A 23,442-nucleotide genomic window follows, 5' to 3' on the forward strand; every position below is an offset into this window, starting at 1 on the left:
AGACCCTCAGTGAAAGGCTGTATGGTTAATAGCCAGTCAAGTTCCTGCTATCTTAGCTTAAAATGGAGACCCCACAAATGAAATATATTCATTCAGATGTTTAGGACGCCATGCCTAGATGCATTATTTTTATTAGGTTTAATGTATTCTTATAGTGTCACCTACTGAAACAATAAAAAGACTTTGTTATGCAGCCTAATAGCATTGGTTGTTTGTATGTGATGAAAAAGTTGTTATTCTCCAGCTGTGTAATTTTTATTTACAGAAAAGGCATGCAGAGGGTGAGGTCTACCAAAGTTCAAGGGCTTCAAAACAAGCTGATTGTCTAGGCTGCAAATTGCCTCCTGACATTACATTACTAAATGGCTTTTCAGTGAGGATCAGCTCTCTGACTCCCAGGATGGTACTCCACAAATGAGCTCCAGGCTGCCCACACCTCATCAGGGTCCTGAGGAAGAAGTGCATGTCTATAGACATTAGAAGCCAAAAGAAAATTGTAGGCATTGACCATTCTGTGTCTGTATCTTTTTCCACAGCAGGGAAATGGTTTGATGCCAATTTTCTTTCTTTCTAACCTAATCCCCCACTTGCAATCCATCCTTTCCAACCCCTCCCCTCATATTTATTTGTTTCATTTGCCCACTTGGCAAATATAACGTGATGGGTTTGCAGTGCCTGAGCCAGTCAATTAATACAGCAGGATATGACTATTTGTACATATAATTCTACTCTTCAACAAGGGGCAAAAATGAATAAAAATGACTGTGAAGCACTGTGAAAATTTAATATTCTCCAAAATTTTGAGTCCACTCAAAATAATGATATGATTATAAAAGAAGTAAAAGCAGCTTCTTTCACTGCAGGGGCAAGGCTCCAGTGAAGGCACTCTAATGCTTTAACATTGCCAATGAGCTTTCATATGGTTCTATCTACAGCTTCATTAACCATAAGGTAGAGTCAAAATTACATATTTGTATAAATTGTGTTTAGCACTTAAACTTCAAAAACCAGTGCAAAAGTAGAAATAAGGCAAGAGTGTGCTATCCTAAGCGACCACACATCCACTTGAGTTCTCTAACCTGAGGGTCCCCTGAATACAAAATTTGCAAGGCTCCCAACTCCAAGGAAGGGACCTAAGAAACCAGGGTAAGACAGGGAGAATCAGGATCAGGGAGAAAATGGTTTCCAGTCCCAGGTTCTAAAATAGCTAGAAATCTGTGGGGATTTTCATGTATCTGCCCTGAACCCAACTTAAAAAAAAAAAAACAACTAAAAAATATTCTGTGGTAAACCACAAGCTAGGTATTTCTCTGTGACCAAAACCTAACCACCCACCCCCTTCTCAAGCCCACAGCACAGTAGACAGAGTTTCCCTCCAATTAAACCAGTCAATTCACTGACCTACTCAAACTAGCCCTTTATCATGTGGAAACCCCACACCCTTAAGAAACAGAAACTTGATGGTTTGAATCTTCAACTTTTCCACCATTTGGGCCAGTGCCAAGTAGACATAACTCAGTTTGGTGCACTTTAGTACAAGGTTGACTGAAAGTGTGGTCCCTGGACCAGTGCCAGGCTAAGAACCATTACTGGTCTACTAAGAGGTAAGTACAGACAGTAAGAATTTAGAAACTGTTATTGCAATTTAACAGAGTAATTTTATATCTGTTTATTCTAATTATAGAAATTTTGGCTTCTATTTTGTCTTTTATTTCTTCTTTTAATAATTCTTTTTAAAAAATATTTACAAAAGTATTAGTCCACCAAAATAAGGCTGACATTTGCTGGGCTGTGTTTAACCTATGGGCAAGACCACAGCATTATAAAAGGAAAGGTGGATTATTTCTGGGTCTGTAAGCAATTAGATTTTTGTTGAACAGGCCACAGTTGTCCTTTTAGCTAGCTAGATAACTATTGAATATGAAAAATTTAACTCTCCCTTAGATTTAGGAAAAAGAAATAACTTCATTCTACAGTTTAGCTTTACCAGGAATCTTCTCACCCAGGAAGGACTTGGGGCAAGTTGCCTAATCCATAAGTATATCTAATTTTATGTTTTTAATGTTTAATTATATTCTTGTTTCTATTTGTCATTTTAAGGGAACCCAGAAAGTAGATTGGCCAATGATTAGTATCACCTAATTTCCAATGTACAGATAACTGTGAGCTTATTTATCTAAATGTCCATATTTTCCTGAATCTAGTGCAAGAATCCTGCAACGGACATATGTGCTGCTAAATAAATATCTGTTGCTAATTAGCCCTTGCCATTGAAATAAAAAAAAGTACTCCACAGAGAACTATGCTTGCAGTTGAAGACAGATATCTATAATCAAACACATCTTAAGAAAGCAAGGTGAATGCTTTGGTAAGATGTTCTTCTTGGAGGTCTCTTTATAATTGCAGGTCTCCAAAAGACACTCAACCTGGAAACAAGGAGAAAGTTTTATTTTTAAGAATAGTTATTTCACTGTGAGACACAAGGAATAATTCCATTAAGAATTTATGAAGAGAGCTGAATCTACAGAGAGCTCATGTGCTCCTATCATAATGACGCCATCCAGAGTGATAATGGTTTTTGCCACTGGTAAATTAGAAAGTTTTACTTCATCATTCTGTAGTCTAGAGAAGAAGATGGTAGGCAGAAAAACATAAATGGGAGTTTAGGGTTTGACGTACCGTAGAAAATCTCAAATTAATCTGTTATTGTTGTGTCTCTAGATTAATAGTCTTCTTCTGATAGTCATTAAATAGCAAAGAAAATATCCTTGTGCTATTAAAAATGTAATAAACATATTGCATCTCAAGAACATAAGCCTGTAACACATTTGTTTAATGGTAGAGGCATTGTGAATAGTGTACAAAAGTGTCAGGCATTGTCCAAACAGCATTTACACCAACATTAAAGAGAATTTCCAGGAAGTACTTTGAAAAGAGCTTTCAAAGTCATCTGAAATCAGTCTTCTTTGAAGAAAATAATCCTGGAAAATGGAATGTAGCCAAAGCCATTTTTTTCCTGTTCTGTTTTTTTTTTTTTTTTTTTTAGAGGACAAAGAGAATATTACTCAAATCAATGAAACATTTATCATTTAAAAGTCTATATCTCTGTGTGGTTACAGGTCCAGCTGCATAAAAAGCAAAAATATGGTTTATTTTTTATCAGATCTAATAAAGACAAAATGTTCTCGTGAATTCTTGATTAGTAAGAGAATTCTTTTAATGACCAGCAATTCACCCAAAAACCTTTATTTTCTTGGACTAATTAGGATAATTGCCTAGTAAATTATCCAGCTTCCAAAGAAATACTTTGTTTGTATAAATGAATTCCTATTCATATAGAGAAGCTCATTAAATTCTGTGACCTAGAATTATAAGTAACTAAGGCAAAGTCAGCATGATAAGTTGGAGACTATAAAATGTAGTCTTTTTTCCTGTGCCTTAACTCCTTCACTTATAAGTAACTGCAGACTCTATCAATGACCTACTCATGTGGGATGGCTCAGATCAAGGGTCACATATAGTACTCTCCTCCCACGATACATTGAGGAAATAATGGATCTGATCATCCTCTGATGTCCCAATTAGACCATGTGTCTATATGGGTTTATTTGGTTGAAGAAAAACACATAGTACATATCCTCATTGCAATGACTATGGAAAGTTCAATGTGTTACATATTAAAGGAAATTATTAAAGAAGCTTCACACTTGATACTCTTAGAATGATTCTTTGCATGTAATCAGTGCTCATCATGTACAAGTAGGAATTATGGGTTATGACTGTGAGCATGTCATGGTCTCATTTAAAACATTCAAGTTTCAATCTTTAAACTCTGCCTATAAATAAATAGGAAAAATTGTATCTTTCCAATTACATCATTTTATTTTTGTATGCTCTCAAGAAACAGTTAAGGTTACCTTCTTGTGTGATTTTCTAGCTAAAGTGGTTTTGGTTACAGGCAGATAACTAAGCTAACACAAGCTTCATATATAAGACATTTCCCCCGTCAGGCATCTGCCAAACTTTAAGCTACACAGGAGAAGAGGTTAATAAGCCAAACAAAAGTCACTTAAAAGCAGAGCAGAAATCCCCAATACAATTTTAGCAAATAGAATCCAACAATGTATAAAAGGAATAATATACCACTACTAAGTGGGATTTATTCTAGATATGCAAGGGAAGTTTGACATCCAAAAATCAATCATTCTCATCCACCTCATTAACAGGCGAAAGATGAAAACTCATATAATCATATTATTTGATGCAGAAAAAGCATTTAGCAAAATTCAACATTCATCCATTATAAACTTCTCAGTACACTAGAAATAGAGGGGTACTTCCTAATCTCTTGAAGAGCATCTACAAATAATCCTAAAGCTAATGTCATATATAATGGTGAAAGGATGAATATGTTTCCTCTAAGATCAGGAATAAGAAAAAAATATATGTTTTCTTCGTGGGTGGTCAACATATTACTGGAACTTCTAGTCACTGCAATAAGGCAAGAAAAATAAATAAAAAACATACAGATTAGAAAAGTAGAAATAAAACTGTCTCTATGCACAGATGATATTATTGGCTTTGTAGAAAATTCCTAGGAACTTACCCCCTCAAAATATTTCCTGAAACTCATAAGTGAGTTCAGCAAAGTCACAGAATGTAAAATCTATACATGAAAATTACTGTATACTGGCAATTAAATCACAAACCATTTACAATTGCTCCAAAAAAATTAAATTCTTAGGTACGAAGTGAACAAAACATGTGTAGAATCTACATGATAAAAATTACAAAATGTTGATGAAGAAATCAAAGATCTAAATACTTGGAGAGATATACCATGTTCAAGGATTAGAAGATTCAATATAGTAAGGATATCAATTATCCCTAAATTTTTCTATAGATTTAGGTTTAACATAAATTCTTATCAAAATCTTGGAAGGTGTTTTGTATAAATATACAGATGGCTGACACAGTAATCTGGGGAATCATTTCATAAAATATATAAATGTCTAACCTATGTACTATGTACTTGAAACTAAAAAATAAATAAACAAACAAATAAAGAAAGAAAAGAAAACATGGCTGAAAAAAGGAATTCTCTATTTTATTTAGACTATATAGCCCTGACATAGTTGGGTTTTTTTGTTTTTGTTTGTTTGTTTGTTTGTTTGTTTTTACAAACTGCTATTTCAGTTAGATTTTTTAAAATATAGAAATAGCTCGAGAACTCAAGTTCTACACTCAGGCTGGAAACCACTGATCTACCTAATTCCTCAAGCTCTTATTTTTATAGGTGGGGAACTGAGGGCCAGGATGAGCTAGTAAGTGACAACACAGGATTAGAGCCACTCCTCTGATTCTGCTTCATCTAGAGAAATACTTCTCTGTGATATAACAACATCTAAGATCTACTTATTTACATAAATATAGTTTACCAATAACGAATTCTGGGCCAATTATTTGTTTAAATGCCTAGATATATACAGGACATATACAGTATATGGAAATCTGAGTTTTCTTAGTGCCTTTCCTGCTTTGTTAAGGAGGCGAGACATAGAATGGAATGCTTGGCTATTTCCATTTACATAAAGCAAGGATAATATTTCACAGGGTATTTTTTTTCATAATTCTAGATCATTTACTTATTCATTAAATACAAAATCTTTTAGATTTTGTATTTTGTCAGCAAACCGAATGTGGAATCTAAGGAACAAAAGAAATGAACAAACTAAACAAAAACAGACTCACAGATACAGAGAACAAACCGGCATTTGCCAGATGGGAGGGGGGTTGCAGGGCTGTGTGAAAAAGGTGAATGGATGAAGTACGAATTAGTAGTTACAAAACATATAGTCATGGGGGTGTAGAGTATAGCGTAGGGAATATTACAGTATTATTGTAATGGTTATATGTAGTACCAGATGGGTGCTAGAGTAATCGGAAGGATCACTTCATAAATTAGATAAATGTCTAACCATTGTACTGTATACCTGAAGCTAATATAAAACAAAATAAAAAAGAAGCCAGAAAACTGAGAAATAAGATACTAAATTTAAAGGAGACTATTAAGAGAACCTCACATACCATTGTGGGGTAGGAGTAGAAATGCATCCCAGGAGTATGGGCTGGAGTGGACCAGCTTTCTTGCTATTTGAGTGGAGTTACAGAATGCAAAAGGCTCCCCTGCCTTCTGCAGATTTACTAGAGGAGTCATCTGATTGGTATGAAGTCTACTGTGAAATGTCATTCAGGAGCAAGAAGATGCCAGTTATAGATTGCCAAGAATACTGAGTTAACCTCCAGAGAACTTTGGAAGGTGTTTTCAGTAAATAGGAGACTTAGCAGTGATCACTGAAAAAAAAAATTGTAGCACCAAATTTTGAGATATAAAACTCCTTGATTTATTAATAGATGTTGTTATGTAAAATACATGGCTTTCTTTAGTAGCTAGTTATCCATTTACAAAAGCTCATAATCTTTTATCTACTATTGACCTATTGATCATAGAGTGCTTTGATGCTAAACCTGGCATTTGAGAGAGCCGAGCAGAACCCATGATTCAGAGTTTCTGCTCCCTGGCTCTAGCATTAGTGTGTTCTGAGAATTACACTATAATGTCTTGTTTTGACAGCATCTTCCTCCAGGGAATTGCAAAGGACTTACAGACTTTTACTCTAATCCTCACAAATAGTTCTATGACTTAAAGTAAGGCACAGGAATTGTTCTCCTACTTTTTCTGAGAAAACAAGCCCTCTGAGAAAAGTTTAGCCATCTATATCTGACTAAATATTTTCCAGTAAAGAGAGCAGTGGTCTAGTGGCAATAACCAGAGTTCCAGTCCAGTCTCTAATCCTATGCCTCTCTGTAACTAGAGACTAGTCTCCTGTCTCCATTTCTCCAGCTGTAAGGAAGGGTTCGAGCTAGCTATAAAAATAGAGCAGACCCTTAACATTTACAGCGCCTAGAACACAAGTACAAATGGACACCCCCAGATGCTCTGCTTTTCCCACTCTCCACAGATCTACCTATGAAGGGCATCACGTGGATACTGGTGGACAGCCCACCATGTACGCCTATCTTCCCAAATGCCTTTCTCTTAGCCACCTCTGTGGCCTCGAGTTGAAATCCATGGCTGATTGACGTAGGTATATAAAATACCCTCATTTCAACTGTAGAAAACTCTGAAGTGTCAGCCCAGCCTCAGCACTCCCTCATACGGTTCCCTGAGGCCTTATTGAGATTGTATCACAGCCAGCTTCTCTTCTACTGTGCTTTCTTCCTTTCCAGCTCACATCTACACACTATCTCCCTCTCAGAATCTGCTTAGTTGAGAATCTGATCTTCAACAGAGTGCTACTAGAAACAGTGCCCCCCCAAAATAATCTGAAAAAAAAACATTAAAAAGTGATTAAAAACAGTCAATTAAGTAATGCTTATTTATCCTACCAAAAAAAAAAAAAAAAAAAGGCCTTTGCTTTATACCAAGTTAAAATAGGATTTACTTCAGAGTTAAATTAATCAAACTTTACTTGCATATGTATTTGTTTAGTCATCATTATTTTTTGTCCTACAGGAATTTAAGGAAAGGAGAAGTGATTTGGGGCTGGGGAATACAAAAAACAAAAGTCAGTTAAAGATCAAACAGAAAGGTAAAATATTTCTGTTGTAGCATATGAAGAAGTAAAGGGGAATAATGTTTTGTCTTTATCTCCACAGAGCTTCAGAGATCTTCTTTAGAGGATGCATACTTGGAATTCTGCAAGGACTCTTAATCATTTAAAAATGCCAATGTATTGATTTTCAAGATGCATGGAGACTTTCTGGGTTTTACTGAATGGGTAGAACAGCAAAATCTATTCTTCCTAGAAGAGAGAAAATGAACAATGTCCAAGTGAATTCTTGCCAGACACTCGCTGGCTATTAGATAACATGACCTGAGAAGAAAAAATTTGAGGTCTAATCCTAAGAAGAGCATGTGTTTGGCTCTCCTGCTCATTTAGCATCTTAATTTCTTCTCTCTTTGAAAAAGAAGATCTATTCAATGTCAAAATAAGATGCTGGTTCACGTTGCTGGAGCTGAGAGACAAGGCTGATTCAGCAAGAAAAGGTAACAAAGCAGGGTCTATCAGTCAAAAAAAGAATTGGCAGAGAGAACACAGAACCCTCAACTGTCTTTGGGGTAGAAGGAAAGAAATTTCCTAGGAGGACACAATAAAAAATATATAGTCAGGAAATTCACCTCCTAATTTCAATATCTACAGTATCCATAATTCCACGTCCTCAAATTTTGACATGCTGCTATATGATCTAACAGATGGTCTTATAATATAAAGAAATGATTAAATTTATTAGTGTCTCAGGAAATGCTGTATGTTTAGTGTTAAAATTCCATAGCTTCTATTCCTAACAGGATAATTTGTTAATCTGCTTTTTGTATGTTAATCAGGAATTCTTACCCCGCAAGAAAAGTAGAACAAGGACAGAGTAAAGCTTCATCAGATATATTCAATGTATAATCATGCCCCAGCGAACAGAGTTGCTAAGTTCTTGATTTTTCAACTAGGAAAATTATAAATTTGTAGAAAAGAAAATAGAGAGGAAAGAAAGAAGAAAAAGTTACCTCAAATACTTTCCTCACTGAGCCAGCCAACCACAAGGAGGAAAATCAACCTAGATACCCATGGAGCTGGAAAGATTTGCACTCTTCCAAACTTTTTACATAAACTGGAAGTAGGTGAGTATAGAGGGGCTGTCTGCAACTTAGGAAACCTTAAAGTAATGGGTCATTAAAATATGGTCAAATGATTCAAAGATAATAATAGTTAACATTTACTAAGTACTTTTTATGTAAGAAGCTATGTTGCCAAGTACTTTACATTCTTCTCAACAACTCTGTGAGGGAAGTGATACGCTCCCCATATTATAGATGAAGAAAATGAGATTCACAGAATCAGGTGATTTGCCCAAGATCACAGAAATTGTCAGTTGGAGTCAGAATTCAGTCTCAGGTCTGACTCTCCAAAGCCTCTGTTTTCCACTATGACTAAGTCTCTTTATTCTGAAATCAATGGTCAAAGTTTTTTTGGCCAGATTCCCTAATTCACTAAAGCTAGAATATCTAACATTATGAAACACTTCCTCTGTGCCAGATACTACACTAAATATCTTCTTCACAATGATCCTTTGAGGGAGGCACGATTATCTCCCTCCGTTCACAGATGAAGAAGCTGAGGTAATCTGATTTGCCCTGGTCATGCCTTAGTGAGTGCAGAGCTAGAAACCGACTCTTTATCCCATGACTCCAGGGACTACTGCTTGCTGGAAGTGTAGAAATTAAGATCATAGGTTACCAGACCAAGTATCTTCAGATCGGCTGTCAGAGATGTTTCCACAAAATACTCTCTTATAAACAGATTTGAATTTCTCATCAATAGCTTAATCTTAAGTGCCATTTGCCCAATCAGTAAAAAATTGTGTTTATTTTAAACTGTGTTGTTGATTTATAGTAACTGCAAATAGTTCACGAGTATGGTAGGGTGGAATACCCAGTCATCCAAACTCCCTTTCTCTCTCATTTCACATATAAAGTGAACTATGCCAATAGTTCAGTTATCTGCCATATCTGAAGTTTAACAGAAAAAGGCAGAACAACTTAAACGGCAGTCAGGATTATTTCCTAAATCTCCACCTCATTGAAAATGGTTCTTGTGATGATATTCTTCTAGTTTATTCTTTACCTTTCTGAACCCTGCTCTCTGCCCCAGGAGGCTGACATGTTCAGAATACATCAACATAACTCCCTGACGTTGGCTCTTGTCAAATTCTGCCAGTGGGAAGCAGTGTCAGATCAGAAGCCAAAGACAGTGAGGGCAGGTTCTTATTGCTCTGCAGCGGGCAGGGAGAGTTCCCAGCGGACCCTGGGTTGGCTGCACTCCTCCACTGAAGGCTACGAAGCCTGTCAGGAAGCCCTCTCCAGACAGTTCTGTCTGTCTGTCTGTCTGTCTCTCTCTCTCTCCCCCTTCCCCTCCCTGTCTCTTTTCTTCTCCCTCTCTGGGTTTCCCTTACCACTCCTTTCGCTTGTTCCCTCAGGCCTGGCGGTATTAACAGGAACCCATACTGGCATAGGGATACACAGCATCATTGCTGCTTCTTCTAAGCCATGCCCACATCCTTGTAAATAGACCTTTCGTAAAACTCCTCTCAAATTACCCAGTCCTAATGTGCCATCTGTTGCCTGTTAAAATCTTGACTGATACAATATTGAAAATGTTGGCAAGAACCTACAAGCCTTACAAAAACATTACCAGTCTGTAAAATCCTTATCTAAGATGCAATCTCAAAAATTAAAAGAGAGAGCTTTTTCCCAAAGACCAGTCTTTCATCTATTGGGGTTTAATTATTCTTTGACTCTGAATCAGATGAAGAAAAAAAGGTCTATTTCCACAGAAGTAAAATATTGTAAATATAATGTAGCAGAAGAAAAAAAGATATGTTTTTTTATAATTATCAGGGTTAAGGTGCCCTGACCTACAATGTTGTTTGGGAATCCTAATGTTCGATAGCACCACAGATCTTCCTCATTTTTTTTTTTGTTTGTTTGTTTGTTTTTAATCCTCTTGACTTCTTGACTTGGAGTAACATAGAGGTCCATTTCCTCCAGAAATCTGGACTCCAATCCTTGCTACGCCACAATAACACTGACCTTGGCTATATTATATAATTTCCCTACACCTTTGTTCCTATTATGGACTGAATGTTTGTGATCCCCTAAAATTTATCTACTCCCCAAATGTGATGGTATTTGGAGATTGGGGTCTTTGGGAGGTAATAGGGTTACATGAGGTCATGAGAGTAGGGCCTTCATGATGGGGTTAGTGTCCTTAAAAGAAGAGACAACAGAGAGCTTGCTCTCTTCCATGTGAAGACAAGTGAGAAGGTGGCCATCTGCAAACGAGGAGAGCTCTTACCAGAAACAGAGCCCTGCCAGATTTTTTCCAGCATTTAGAAATATAAGAAAATAAATTTCTGTTGATTTAAGCCACATAGTCTGTGGTATTTTCTTATGGTAGCCTGAGTAGAATGATATAGGCCCCTGACTTTTAAGCTGGAGGTGATTATACTAGATGACCCACACTGGAATGTCTCTCTCCCATTTACTAGTTATACAGCCTTGTTGGTTAACTGTACCTCAGTTTCCTCATCTGTAAAATTAGAATAATAATACGTCTTTTGCTTGTTGGGAGGATTAAATGTGATTCTCTGAGTAATTATCTCAATATCTCGCACTTACTAAACATTGATTAACATTAATCATCATTACCACTTCTATGGAAACACAGAATGAATAACTCTGGCAGGGACAGGACAGAGTCACCACAGGCTTCTCAGAAGAGGTGATGAATAAAGGAGGCAAGATCACATCATATAGTCAGCCCTATCTAACCCCATGTTAGCCAGATATGTACTTATTACCTGCTCTTTGATTAATATAGTAATGTCTGAAACAATAATTTAATTACAAATGCATGAATATAATAATGTAGAACTTACATTATGGGCCACTGAAGAGTCAGTGTGGAAATTGAGCTGACCAGTAAGAAGAGAATTCAGTAGTCATTTCATGAATTTACTACTTGTCCCTAGAGGGAGAATGCACTTAATCTTAAACCTCTTTATGAAAAAAATGTATAGCCTTATTGAATCATGTGGATGTGAATTCCCTAACCAGATTGAATATTCCTTTAGGTCAAAAATCACACTTAGAGTATTGAGCATAATGGATTTCAACACATCTTTACTGAATGAACAAATATGAAGTAGACTACTTCTCACACTGTCAGTCCCTTGAAGAAGACTTCCTGAAGAAAAAAATAAATAAATTTAAGGAGCTATTTGAATGTCAAGTACCAGATGGTGAGTTCACACAAAGGGAGGAGGTTCCAGGCAGAGAAGTGGCTTGGAAAAGGTCAGATTTATAACTAATTTCTCATAGCATTTTGGAACACTTGCTTTCTAGTTTGTTTTAAAAAAATAACTGCATGAGGTTGAGAAAAAGAAGAAGGCAGTAGGTAGAGAGAGACAGAAAAGGGCGGGGGGAGGAGGAAGAATAAGGAGAAAGAAGAGGAAGGAGGGAGAAGAGAGGGGGTAGGGGAGGGGAGGAGAGGAGAGTGAGAAGAGGAAAAAGAAGGAGGAAGGAGGAGGAGGAGAAGAACAGGGCTCTAAAAGCTGTGGGGGAAGCCCAGGGACAGATTCGGGTGGGTACTCCTAAAGGAGCAGGAGTCCTCACTTCTGTAGAAAATGGTGAATGGCGAAGCCAGTTATAGGATGAGGCAGCAGGACCCTCACCTACTCTACTACCCAAGCCTGAGTCACATGAACAAACAAGATCAAGAATTGTTCAGGTATCAACCCTCACCCTCATGTTTCTCTAGATTTGACAAAATGCATTCAATCAGCATTCACAGATTTTTGGAGCACTCACCACTTGTTAGGCCCACTTGCTGGTGAGTCATGGGAGATAATAAGATAAACTAGACTAGATATTTATTTCCAATGATTTTGTAACTTGAAGGATATAAAACACACAAAAGTAATGACATAGAATATTGTATGCAGGAGAGATTGACTCAAACATCTAAAAAAAATTAAAGACATTTAATTGTAAGGCTGATCAGAGAGGAAGAAGAGGAACAAAAGGTTTCTCACAGGATGTGAATCTAATATATGTCCTGAAGGAAATGGAGGACATAGCTTAACTGGGGTAAGTGAGACCATTCCAAATTAGGGTTGAAGAAATGATCTGAGAAAAAAAATTGGACAAAAATAGGCAAGATGTATTTATCACTTCGAAATGGGGTTCCAAATTTTTTAAAAAATAGCATTATTGAGCATATTAAGGATTTATTGTTTTTTTATGTAAAAGAAATCCAAAGGGAGCGAATCCAGGTCTGCTACAGAGTTCCTTGATGTCACCAGGCTCTTTCTAGTTTTCTATTCCACCATCCTTGAGACGTGGCCCTCATATTCTTATGTTCTCAAGATGGCTGCTTTAGCTCTAGCTACCATGCCCATGTTTCAGACAAAAGGAAGGAAAAGTAGAGTTTTTAAAAAACAGCCAGAGTAGATGAGTAGGCACATGCTTCTCTTTTGAGGAGCTTCCCAACAACCCCCATGTATGTCCCATTGACTAGGTTCCAACACATGGCTACCCCTTACCTTCAGAAGAGGCTCAGGTGTGTGCTATTTTGCTTGGCACTTCTCTACTCCCAACAGAATCAAATATTTATGAGTAAGAAATAATTCTAGAGTTCAGCAACAAGAAGTAGCAAAAGGTTTCTCCACAAAAAATGAAGAGAGTGCATGTTAGAAAGTAACACTGTAATTTGTGGCCTATGTCAGATTTTGAAGAGGGGACTGAAGCCAAAGTGAAAACTGTTGCTCTTTCAAAGTAGGCCGGTTTTGAAGAGGATTATAAGGTTGTCAAAGAGGTCTTGAAAAACTTCATGCAGACCAATTAAGTGCAGAACTAGTTCCACTGGACATGCAATGTCAAACACCACAGAAACATGTTCAGGACCAGCAGAGCACACAAAAAGCACCTGACAGTCAGCGGTTTCCATGAGGTGTAACACTGTGATGCCTCTTTTGGGACCATCAACATCTAAATGTCTCTCTTAAAACCTTCAGGCTCCCTCATGTTGACGTTTGGTGCATTTTCAAACTGTCCTCATATGATTTTGATTTCCCATCAGTTGAATTTAAAATATATAGATAGAAATCTCTACATACCATTTTGTGAAAAATATTTTGTTGTATCTTAGGAATATAAATGCAATTTTATAAACGTGGCTAAAAAAATATTGATTTAAGACATAAGCATGTTCTCTGAAGTTTTAAAAGCATTCTCCTAAGACAATGCTAACCAGAAAGATATTCTTGATATGCCTTTTTACTGATTACTGTGGGGCGGAGGGGTTTCAGGACAAAGCCATCCTATGTGACATGCATGTCTGAGCTCACACCTTTGCTTCCCTTCCTTCTCTTCCTGGCTTACTTCTTCAACTCCTTTGTCTCTCACAGAAGCATTTCCTTCATAAACCACTTGTGCACAAGCATTTGTCCTGGAACTAGCTTCTGAGAGAACCCATCCTTTGGCAGACTCCAAAGCCCATCTTCTTAACTATAATGTTATACTTCCAGAAGAGTCTAGGCCTGTCCCTACACATAGCATCTATATAGTAGGTACCTAATACATGCTTGTTAAGGAAATTATTATTTTTTTTGCAAGAAATGAATAAAGTAGATGTGAATCCACTGTCTCTTTTATACAGATATTTGGATGTAGATACATAAAACACATGACAATTATTTGTCAGAGAATTCTAAAAATTATATGCTTTCAAAAAGGAAGATACAATCTAAAATTGTCAAATCTAATTTGTTATTATATAAAAATCAGAGTATTAAATGGTAAGTCAAAGTTGTCAGGCAGAAATAAATTCTAAAGTATCTAAATAGCAATCGAAAAGCCAATATTGGTCTCAATAAATGTCATAACATTGAGCTTTCCTGCTATTTAATTTCATGAATTTCATAAATTTGAAATTCCTGAGAAATTTTTAAAAACACACTTTCTTGAGTCCTCTGAATTTTTTACCAACACACACACGCATACATATCCGTAGCATCCAGCACATTCTCTTAACATTCTCTTTTTACAATGGAGTCACACACAGTAAGAAAACAGAAAATACTTGAGAGTTTACAGAGGTTATTTAGAGTTGATTTAAATGGGTTTTCAATAGTTATCCAGAATTTTCATGGGATAATGCCAGGCATTAAAAAAAAAAAAAAAATGCTGGTCAGCTTTAGACCTAGCTTAAGAGATACCAATTGGACAAAGTAATCAAATGGGTGGGAATGAGCCATAGCAAGTTTAAGTTTACCTTGGAAAAGGTAAAGAAATAATATGCTGCTTTTCTTTCCCAGAGGAGAGAGTCAAACTTGTGGAATAGACCCTAACCGCCTAATGAATAGCTTCTAGAGGGGTAGCTTGGAAAGAAAATGCCAGCACTCCAAAGAAAATTACTCAAAGTAGAGCCAGAGGAAGTGGAAGCTATGGTCTCTGATGCTTCTGGTGGACCCAAGAGGGCTCAGGCATTTGCTGTCATCTCCACAGCATCCCTTATTCCCACTTACACTAAAACAGCTGCTACGATCAGGGTAGAACTGTGTCCTTTTTGTTGCTAAGATGTAAACCTTCCTGCACCTGTGTCCCATCCTAAGGTGCTGCTTCTAAAACTATCCCAATAGTCTTGATTCCATATCTAACTCAGTCTATTTTCTGTGCCCAGTTGAACCCTGAGGCCAGGCACATTCCTAGATCCTCCTACCCATTGTAGGCCTGCAGTCATTGACCACTGCCTGGGCCTTCAGTCTGGTATGCATGGCCTGCTATCTGGTCACCATAATACCTCATTTCTTGTGTGGCCAGGCTGGCCCAAATGATGATGAAGAGTTCCTCCTCTATGCTGTCCCCTATACCGTTTTTTGTCCTATAGCCACCATAACCTGTTGCTGGTAAAATATTAGAGGCCATCGTGGATTTTAGTAGAGAAAAGCCGCTTATCTTCAACAAAGAATAAGTGTTTTCAAGGAACAGCCATTACTCAAATTAGTTTAACCAAAAATAGCAGACTTTTCTGGAAGGGCACAGGGTATTTCATGGTACCCAAAGTGGATAATATGACATCAAGAAGGATTAGAACAAGTGAGAGCAACTGAAAGAAGTTTCGCTCTCCAGATCCATGGGCCTGGGTATCTTTTACCTTACTTTCTCCCTGTAGTTAATTTTCCGTTCTTTGGCAAACCTAGTGGACCCAGACTCACCTTGACATAGTTTCTCAATTCATGTGCCTGACAATAACCAACTAAAGGCTATCTGTCCCAAAATCAGGTTCCTGAGAGAATGACTTTGATGGGCCCAGATGGCCCCATGATCACGAAGAAAGGATTTTGTAGCATATGTGGCTGCTTCCTCCAGTGCCATGGGAGACACAATCCCTGAGGGTGAGAAAGAATGATGAGCATCTTAATACACCTTGTACTCTAAGGCCTGGAGAATGAGTCATTCTGGAAATCTGTTTTTCAGAACCGAGATTTTACATAAGCCCCAAATTATGTATTATTGTCATATTTATTGAAAATCTTTTAAACACGTATTTTAAACTTCCCTGCCTGCCTAATCAGTATGCTGTAAGCATATAAACCTTTTTCTTATGACTCAACCATCTTTATTACCATCATGTATTGTACATTCTTAAATACAAGAGAGTCAAAGATCCTTTTGAGGATGGCTTGTGGGGCTATTTTCACCCACAGAAAATGGCACAGATCATTATATTTGGAGCTTGTTTATCTGTTACCAGCAGCTTCCTGTTGTTCTCAGTGTACCTATTTCTAAAAGCCCTTCTTCCCATGTTTAATTTCCTATACTTATGATCTTTGTGGCTTTGTATTTCAAATCATCCAGGCTATTTGTCACAATCCATTAGGTTGCAAGGAACAGTCATGTACTCAGGTCTCATGGTTAATGGAGGATGATATAAAAAAAAAAAAAATTAAGAAGGCTCAGCATTCCCAATGCCAGCTTTCATGGGGAACTAGATTATTGTCCATGGTAGACAGCTCAGCTCGCCTGACCCAGTTATCATAGTCCCTGTGGGAAGAGGAGAATGGGGGATCATAAAGTGAGTGGAATGAAATTGTGGATCCCTTAGTATAGTTATCACCGGGTAAAAGAATTTGGCGCAAGTTCAGGTGCAGCCTGCCATGAATGAATAATGTATTCAATTGAATTTTAATGTGCACACAAATTAGTTAAGGACCTTATTATTACAGATTTGGATTCAGTAGGCATGGCTGGGGGCCTAAGTGTCTTTGTGTCCAACAAGTCTGGAGATGATGCCTATAATGGACAACCCTGAGAAGCAAGGCTGTTGGATATGTTCAATTGAGGCCTGTTAATAATAAACATCAGCTGTGCCCCACATCTCTTGCGAGCACTTAAGGAAGCTTCAGACTGAAGGAGGCTTCCTTGGCCTGTAGAGATGCTGCATAGACCTATAAGACTGTCAAGATGATAGGGGATGCCTTCTCTGATTGTTGAGGATCCCTTTAGGCCCTCTACCTAAATTTCTGAACCCATGCTTTTAAAGTGAAGTAAATTGTATGTTTGCCATGCCAATACGAAGTGATTTGGGGAAAGTATGTGAATGATGATCCTAGAATGGAGCTGATGCTCCTCCATCCCAAAGCCTCAGGAGTTCATCTTCACCTTCTTAACTTGAGATCATCCCCCAATTAGGCTGTCCTAGTTGCTCTTCCCCCCGCCCCCACCCTTTACTCTCTTAATGCTACCAACCTATCCCTCTTTCTTCTTTCTCTGCTTATTCTTGTACATGGCTTTTATTGCCCTACATTTTCTCCACACTTCTCTTTGTGTGAATCTGGGCTTCCACAATCCTTTAGGTCTCTGTCCCTTTCTGTGTCTCACTTCCAAATTCCCAACACTGGGAATCTGACTATGTCTGTTAATCACTACCCAGTTTGAGCCATTCTCCCTGAACAGAGATATCACACCAGATCACCTCATAAGTCGTTGGCTCTCTGTGGACAGCTGTCTTTGTTTCTAGCTCTGGTCTCTAGGTAAAATCCAACCAGATGTGGCCAGCACCAAATAGCACTGTAGAAAGAGCTCGGGTTTGAAAAAAATAAGGCCTGGTTTGGTAACCGGTTATGCCATTTACTATGAGCCCTTGGGCAAGTTACTGAATATTTCTGGCTCTCTATTTATTCATTTACAAAATGAAGATAATAATACTAGTATTAGTCTGAGGCTAGAGGATCCACTTCAAAGACTGATGTTGGCAAAAGGCCTCAGTTCATTGCCAAGTGGGTCCTTCCACAAGGCTGTCTCAGTGTCCTCACAGCATGACTCCCCAGAGTGAGTGACCGGAGAGTGAGGACAAGCAAGAAGTCACAGTCCAAAGTCACACACTGTACTGCCACTGTTGGGCCACTAAATAAATCCAGCCCACAGCCAAGGAGAGGAGAATTAGGTTCAAGGTCCACAAAGTGTTTGTGGACATTGAAAACCACCAACCTCCCCTCAACTTCAAAATTATATGACCCTACTATTTACTTTATCTCTTGAACTAGATTGGACTGAATCTCTACCACTAGCTGTTAACAATTGGAGATTTGGCATCATCAGGCTCATTCCTTCTCTAGTTTTGACCTTGATTTCACATTCTAAAACTTGCAGTTTTCTTCAGAGGCTGAAATGCCACCTGATATATGTGTTTTTTACTTGGTTTGTCTGTGCCTACACCCCACTGTGATAACTGCTCCAAGACTGAGCCTGACTGACTACATCTCAGAGTCCTAAAAAACCACTACCCACCTGACATTTCAAAGACCTGGTTTTTCAGTGCTGCTGACACTTTGCTTGGGAATTTCTTTGTGTTTCATGCTTGCCTATTATCAGTTTCCATATTCTCTTGATGTGTCTTTCTATTTCTATCAATCTGACTTTCTTCTACTCATCAACAAGTGATTTCCCATTTTCCATATCTGCTTGATTTATAAGATACAATATCCTACAATTCTTTTCATAAGAAATTGATATAACTTTACTAAATAAAACTTTGACTTAAGAAAAAAGAGACAAATCACCTTGAAATTATTGACAAAGCACCACTGCTAAAGAGTAGCCATGCTGAAAGTTGATATCTGGTAGCAAAGCAAATATATGGCTACATGACTTTTAAATGTAAAAGTCTCAGGAATAGGAACCAGAATACAATTTAAAAAGTGACAGGAATCAAAGGATAACAAAGGTAGAAGCATTAGACATTGTCAAGTCCATCAATTTCCCATCTGAGGCCAATGAATGTAGCAATAGTAATCATGAGATTTTTTTGAGATATTTTCAATATATATATTTTAATTGGAATATTTGTTCACAATGAGGATATTCAACTGACTAGAATGTCAGGGTCTTTCCTTTGGCATGGAATTTTATCAGATGTGTAGAGTACTATGTAGAACAGTAATAGATTACTGGTTTTTTGTTAGTGATCAGAACTTTGATTAGTTATGTGTGATAGCCAGTTCACATTTGTTAACATAGCCGTATATAATGAGATCTCAGTACTCAAACTGAACACATCTGGTATATAACTGACCCTGGATTGAAAAAGAGAGAGCAAAAGTTATTAACCAGTAGCAGTTAATGGTACTAAGATATATCTGCATTTAAACTTCCTTTCTGAGATTTTATACCATCATACTCATAAGCCATAATCATCAAAGCCATTAAAGCTGAACCAATATTAAAATGGAAAAACATTGATGATGTATATAATTAGTGTATGATTTCTTAATGAATGCAATATGTTCGGATGATCAAAATTTTTTCAAAACATGGGGTTAAAGAGAGAAAATTAATAGAAGAAATTGTTAGTAGTGAATTGGCTGAAAAATATTAACTGAACTTAATATCTTTCTTTTACACATAAAGGAAGTGGTATTTTCAGTGAGGGGAAGCCGAAAATACCACTTCCTTTATGTGTCAAAGAAAGTAAGTGGCAGAGCTAGAAACTGCCTCTCGGTCAGGGTGTATGCCTCTTAAACATGTTATATCTTCTTTCAAGACACAGAAATATTATTTATGCAGCCACATTCTAAGCATTCTCACTTTCCAACTCATATATATCTAACTGCCTACTTGCTTGAAATCCACACAGGCATTTCAAACTTAATAGACCTAGAAATTAACTTTTAACTCCACCTCAAAACTCACTTCTTGTCCATTTTCCCCATCTCATTCAATATATATTCTCCTAGATTCTCAAGGCATAAATTTAAGAGTCCAGCATGATTCATTCTTCTCTCTCAACACTCATATTCAATCACTGGCAAGTCCTAACATTTCTACTCCTAAAACATATTTTGATTCCATCTACTTCTCTCCATCTTCATTTTCACTATGACAACACAAGAAACCAATATGAGTTGCCTAGGACACTACATGGCATCCTACCCAATCTCTGTTTCTATCCTTCTCCCTTTCAACCCTGCCATCAACTACTTCTCTTACAAGTCAGAGTGATTTTTTTATATATAAAAAATGTGAGGATACAACTTCCTCATTTAAAATTTTTTCAATAACATCTCTTCACACCTAAGTTTCTCAGCCTTGGCACTACTGACATTTTGGACCAGATTATTCTTTGTTGGGGAGTGGGGGAGATGTCCTGTCTTGTGCATTGTAAGATGTTTAGCAGCATCTCTGGTTTCTACCTCCAGATGCCAGTAGCATCCACCCACCCACATACACACACAGTGAACATTTTTAAAAGTATCCCATGGAGAGCAAAATCACTCCTAGTTGAAAACCACAATTTATTGATGTGGAAAAAATCTAAACTTCCATATTTTAAAGGTGAATTATTTCTCTGCTACTGAATTATTTTTCTGCTACTGCAAATCTTCAAAGAAAGATTTTTAAAAATGCTAGTTGGAATCCAGACAAATGATTGAAATGACCAATAAGGGGAAAATTCTCTATCTTTGGACTAAGAAAAAGAGATCAGCAAGGGAGTTAATGACAAATTCAATACAGCTCAATCCAAAGCTGTGATTAATGGGAAAGGAGGTAAAACTAGTCATTGCTCAGATTCAGAAGGCAAGCAGAAAAACAGCTCTCAGTCAGGGCCTACCTTATTAGGAAGCAATGACCTCAGGGTCACTTTTGGTCTTCTCATTTCTCTGGAATAAGTATTTGGTCTTATTCTTCTAGAAAAGTATTTAATCAGGTAGACCCTGAGTCTTCTTTGGACTTTATTTGGAATTTAGCACAGAAAGCAAAAGTAAACTGTCAAACATAAAGATGTCAGTGAGGAAGAGAGAAGAGCCAAGTACTAGCATGTCTTTTGCCTCTGCATAGCCATGCACATGTTGCTCATGATAGCTTGTTTACAACTTGACTAGATTAGAGTTTTGATAATAGTGGCAATCTTGACACTCTTAGTAGGAGTTTAGAAAGATGTAAGACTTCTAATTAATATCTTATTTACATATTTATGTTAATTTTTTGTTTTACACCTACAGCATATGGTCTTCCTAGGTGGTGTCCCATCCAAGTACTAACCAGGCCCACGCTGCTTAGCTTCCGAGATCAAATGGGATCGAGCTTGTTCAGGGTAGCATGGCCATAGACTAAATGTCATCTTTTAAATGTCTCTCATCCTTTAAAAGTCTCTTGGTTTCCTCATACCCTTTCTCATCTACACATGCCCTAGGCTACCTCATCTACACCAATCATCTCAATAACTATTTCGTGTTGGTGAATCCCAATTTCATGTTTCTAGCTCAGGTCCCTCTCCTGGGCTTCAAGTAGATGCCTCCAATTTCCAGCTGGGCACCCCACTTGTAGACCCACTCCACAGATGCCTCAAATCCACATACCTAAAAGAAGACTCAAGCCAGAGTTGTTTTTGTGTTCAAGTCACATAGCCAACAATTTGGAGTGGGGCTATGCTAGGATCACAATGACGATCAGGAAGGAACAAATCAGTGGAATTACAAACCCATTTTCCTTAAACATCAGAGTATGTCTGTGACCTGCCTCCATGAGGTTATGGGTTCATACTATGGTGGGTAATTGCTTTGATAATAAAGACCAGATATGCAATGGGCAGGATTATGTTCAGAAAGATTCGAGTTAGCCCTGGGTAAAAAAGTTTTCATTCCATTTCTTTAAAGAAAAAAAAAAATCAGGAAAAAGACCTAGAAAACAGTTATACATAAAAACAAATGGTACATTTTGAAATATTTGGTATCAAAACACAATATTTTATCCCCAAGTAATAGCTCCAGGAAGTTAGTAACTTTGCATGTTGTGATGCCAAGTTGCATTCATATTGGACCACCTATCCTGACCTAAAGACAGTGTAGCTGTAGGCCCCATCTCTGAGAACATGCATTTCTTGTGAAGTGGGCATTGTGTTCACATTCTAGTATATCTTGGCCTTGACACATGGGCTTTTGAAAGTTGTAATGAGAAGCAGTGTGCCTTGACATTAACACAGCCTGAAGCAGGCTATTCTAGATGAAGCAGCTCAGCAAAGCACAGTGACCATCACAGAAAGTGTTGACAACGGGTTTTCTTAAAATAACTTTCACAAGCAGTAACATAAGTCATTCCCAGGAAAGTTGCCTGCATGGTTTACGTTGGCTATCATAGCACTCCCATGACACCATTACCAATGGAGCAGCAATGGCAGAATTCAAACAGATCTCCTAAACAAAGCCTCCATTTTACTGCTTAAAAGAACTGCCTAAGAGAATCATAATGCATTTTTCATCAATCTCCTTTAAGTTTTACATTTTCACAACCTAATATGAGTAATGCATAACCCATGCTAAATACTTATGATGCTTTTTGTTATATTTCAGAACTCTATAGAGCTTCATCATGCACAACTTGGAAACCATTATTGCAGCTACTGCTTTATGTTAGGTTGAGAAAATTGGCTTCCAGAGAAGCAAAATGATTTTACAAGGTCATCCAGCCAATTAGTGGAAAAGGTAGGATTAAGAATCAGTCCTCTGCCTCTCAGTCCACCTCATTTTCCAGGACATCTTTTATATATAGTGTTTGTAGAACATCCAGGTAGAGATATCTAAGACCAGAATGTGGAAGATAAGTAGGGTTCAGAGTCTCACATTTAGGAACTATTCACATTAAGACAATACTGAGATCCATGTTGGTAGATCAGAAGACCGAAAACAGAAAAAAGTAAAGGATTATAAGAAATAAAAGTCAGATTATAATTTCAATTAAGCATCTCACAACAAATTACAATCAAGTCACTAAAAAAATTATTTTGAAAAACAGGGACTGAAGTGAAGCAGTAAAGAATTTTAGGGCAAAAAAAAAAAAATGTTTCTATCAGTTTTATATTTATTCAGTCCATTCGATCACCATTTATCCAGTGCCTACTATCATAATGTTAAATGCTAGAGAATATGGAGATGAGTAAAAATTTGACATCAAGATAATCACCATCTACTGGGAAAACAAATGAATGATAAAATCTAAGACCACAGTAGAACTATTTTTAAAGTGCTGTGGGAGCATAGAAGATAGGATCTAACTCTGCCTAAAGTTTTTATTAGCAAATATTTTGAAAATGGAACCAGCGACAATTTTTTAGTGCAGCATGTAAGAGTAATTTAGTAAGCTTCTAGTCAAATATTTTATAGCAAGACACTAGGTAATACACTGGAATTATTTTCTAAAGGTAGCATAATACTAGCATTAGTCACCTTCCTCTATGTTCTTCATATTTTCTTTCATTCTGCCTCTATATA

At 37.3% G+C, this 23,442-nt stretch overlaps 1 pseudogene; it reads right to left on the bottom strand.

Moving 5' to 3' along the window:
• Window positions 1–21,168: 21,168 nt before the first annotated feature.
• LOC111746284 lies at window positions 21,169–21,286 on the bottom strand (annotated as a pseudogene).
• Window positions 21,287–23,442: the final 2,156 nt, after the last annotated feature.

Source organism: Pteropus vampyrus, unplaced genomic scaffold (assembly GCF_000151845.1).
Source record: "Pteropus vampyrus isolate Shadow unplaced genomic scaffold, Pvam_2.0 Scaffold181, whole genome shotgun sequence".
In the NCBI taxonomy this organism is placed as follows: Eukaryota; Metazoa; Chordata; class Mammalia; order Chiroptera; family Pteropodidae; genus Pteropus; species Pteropus vampyrus.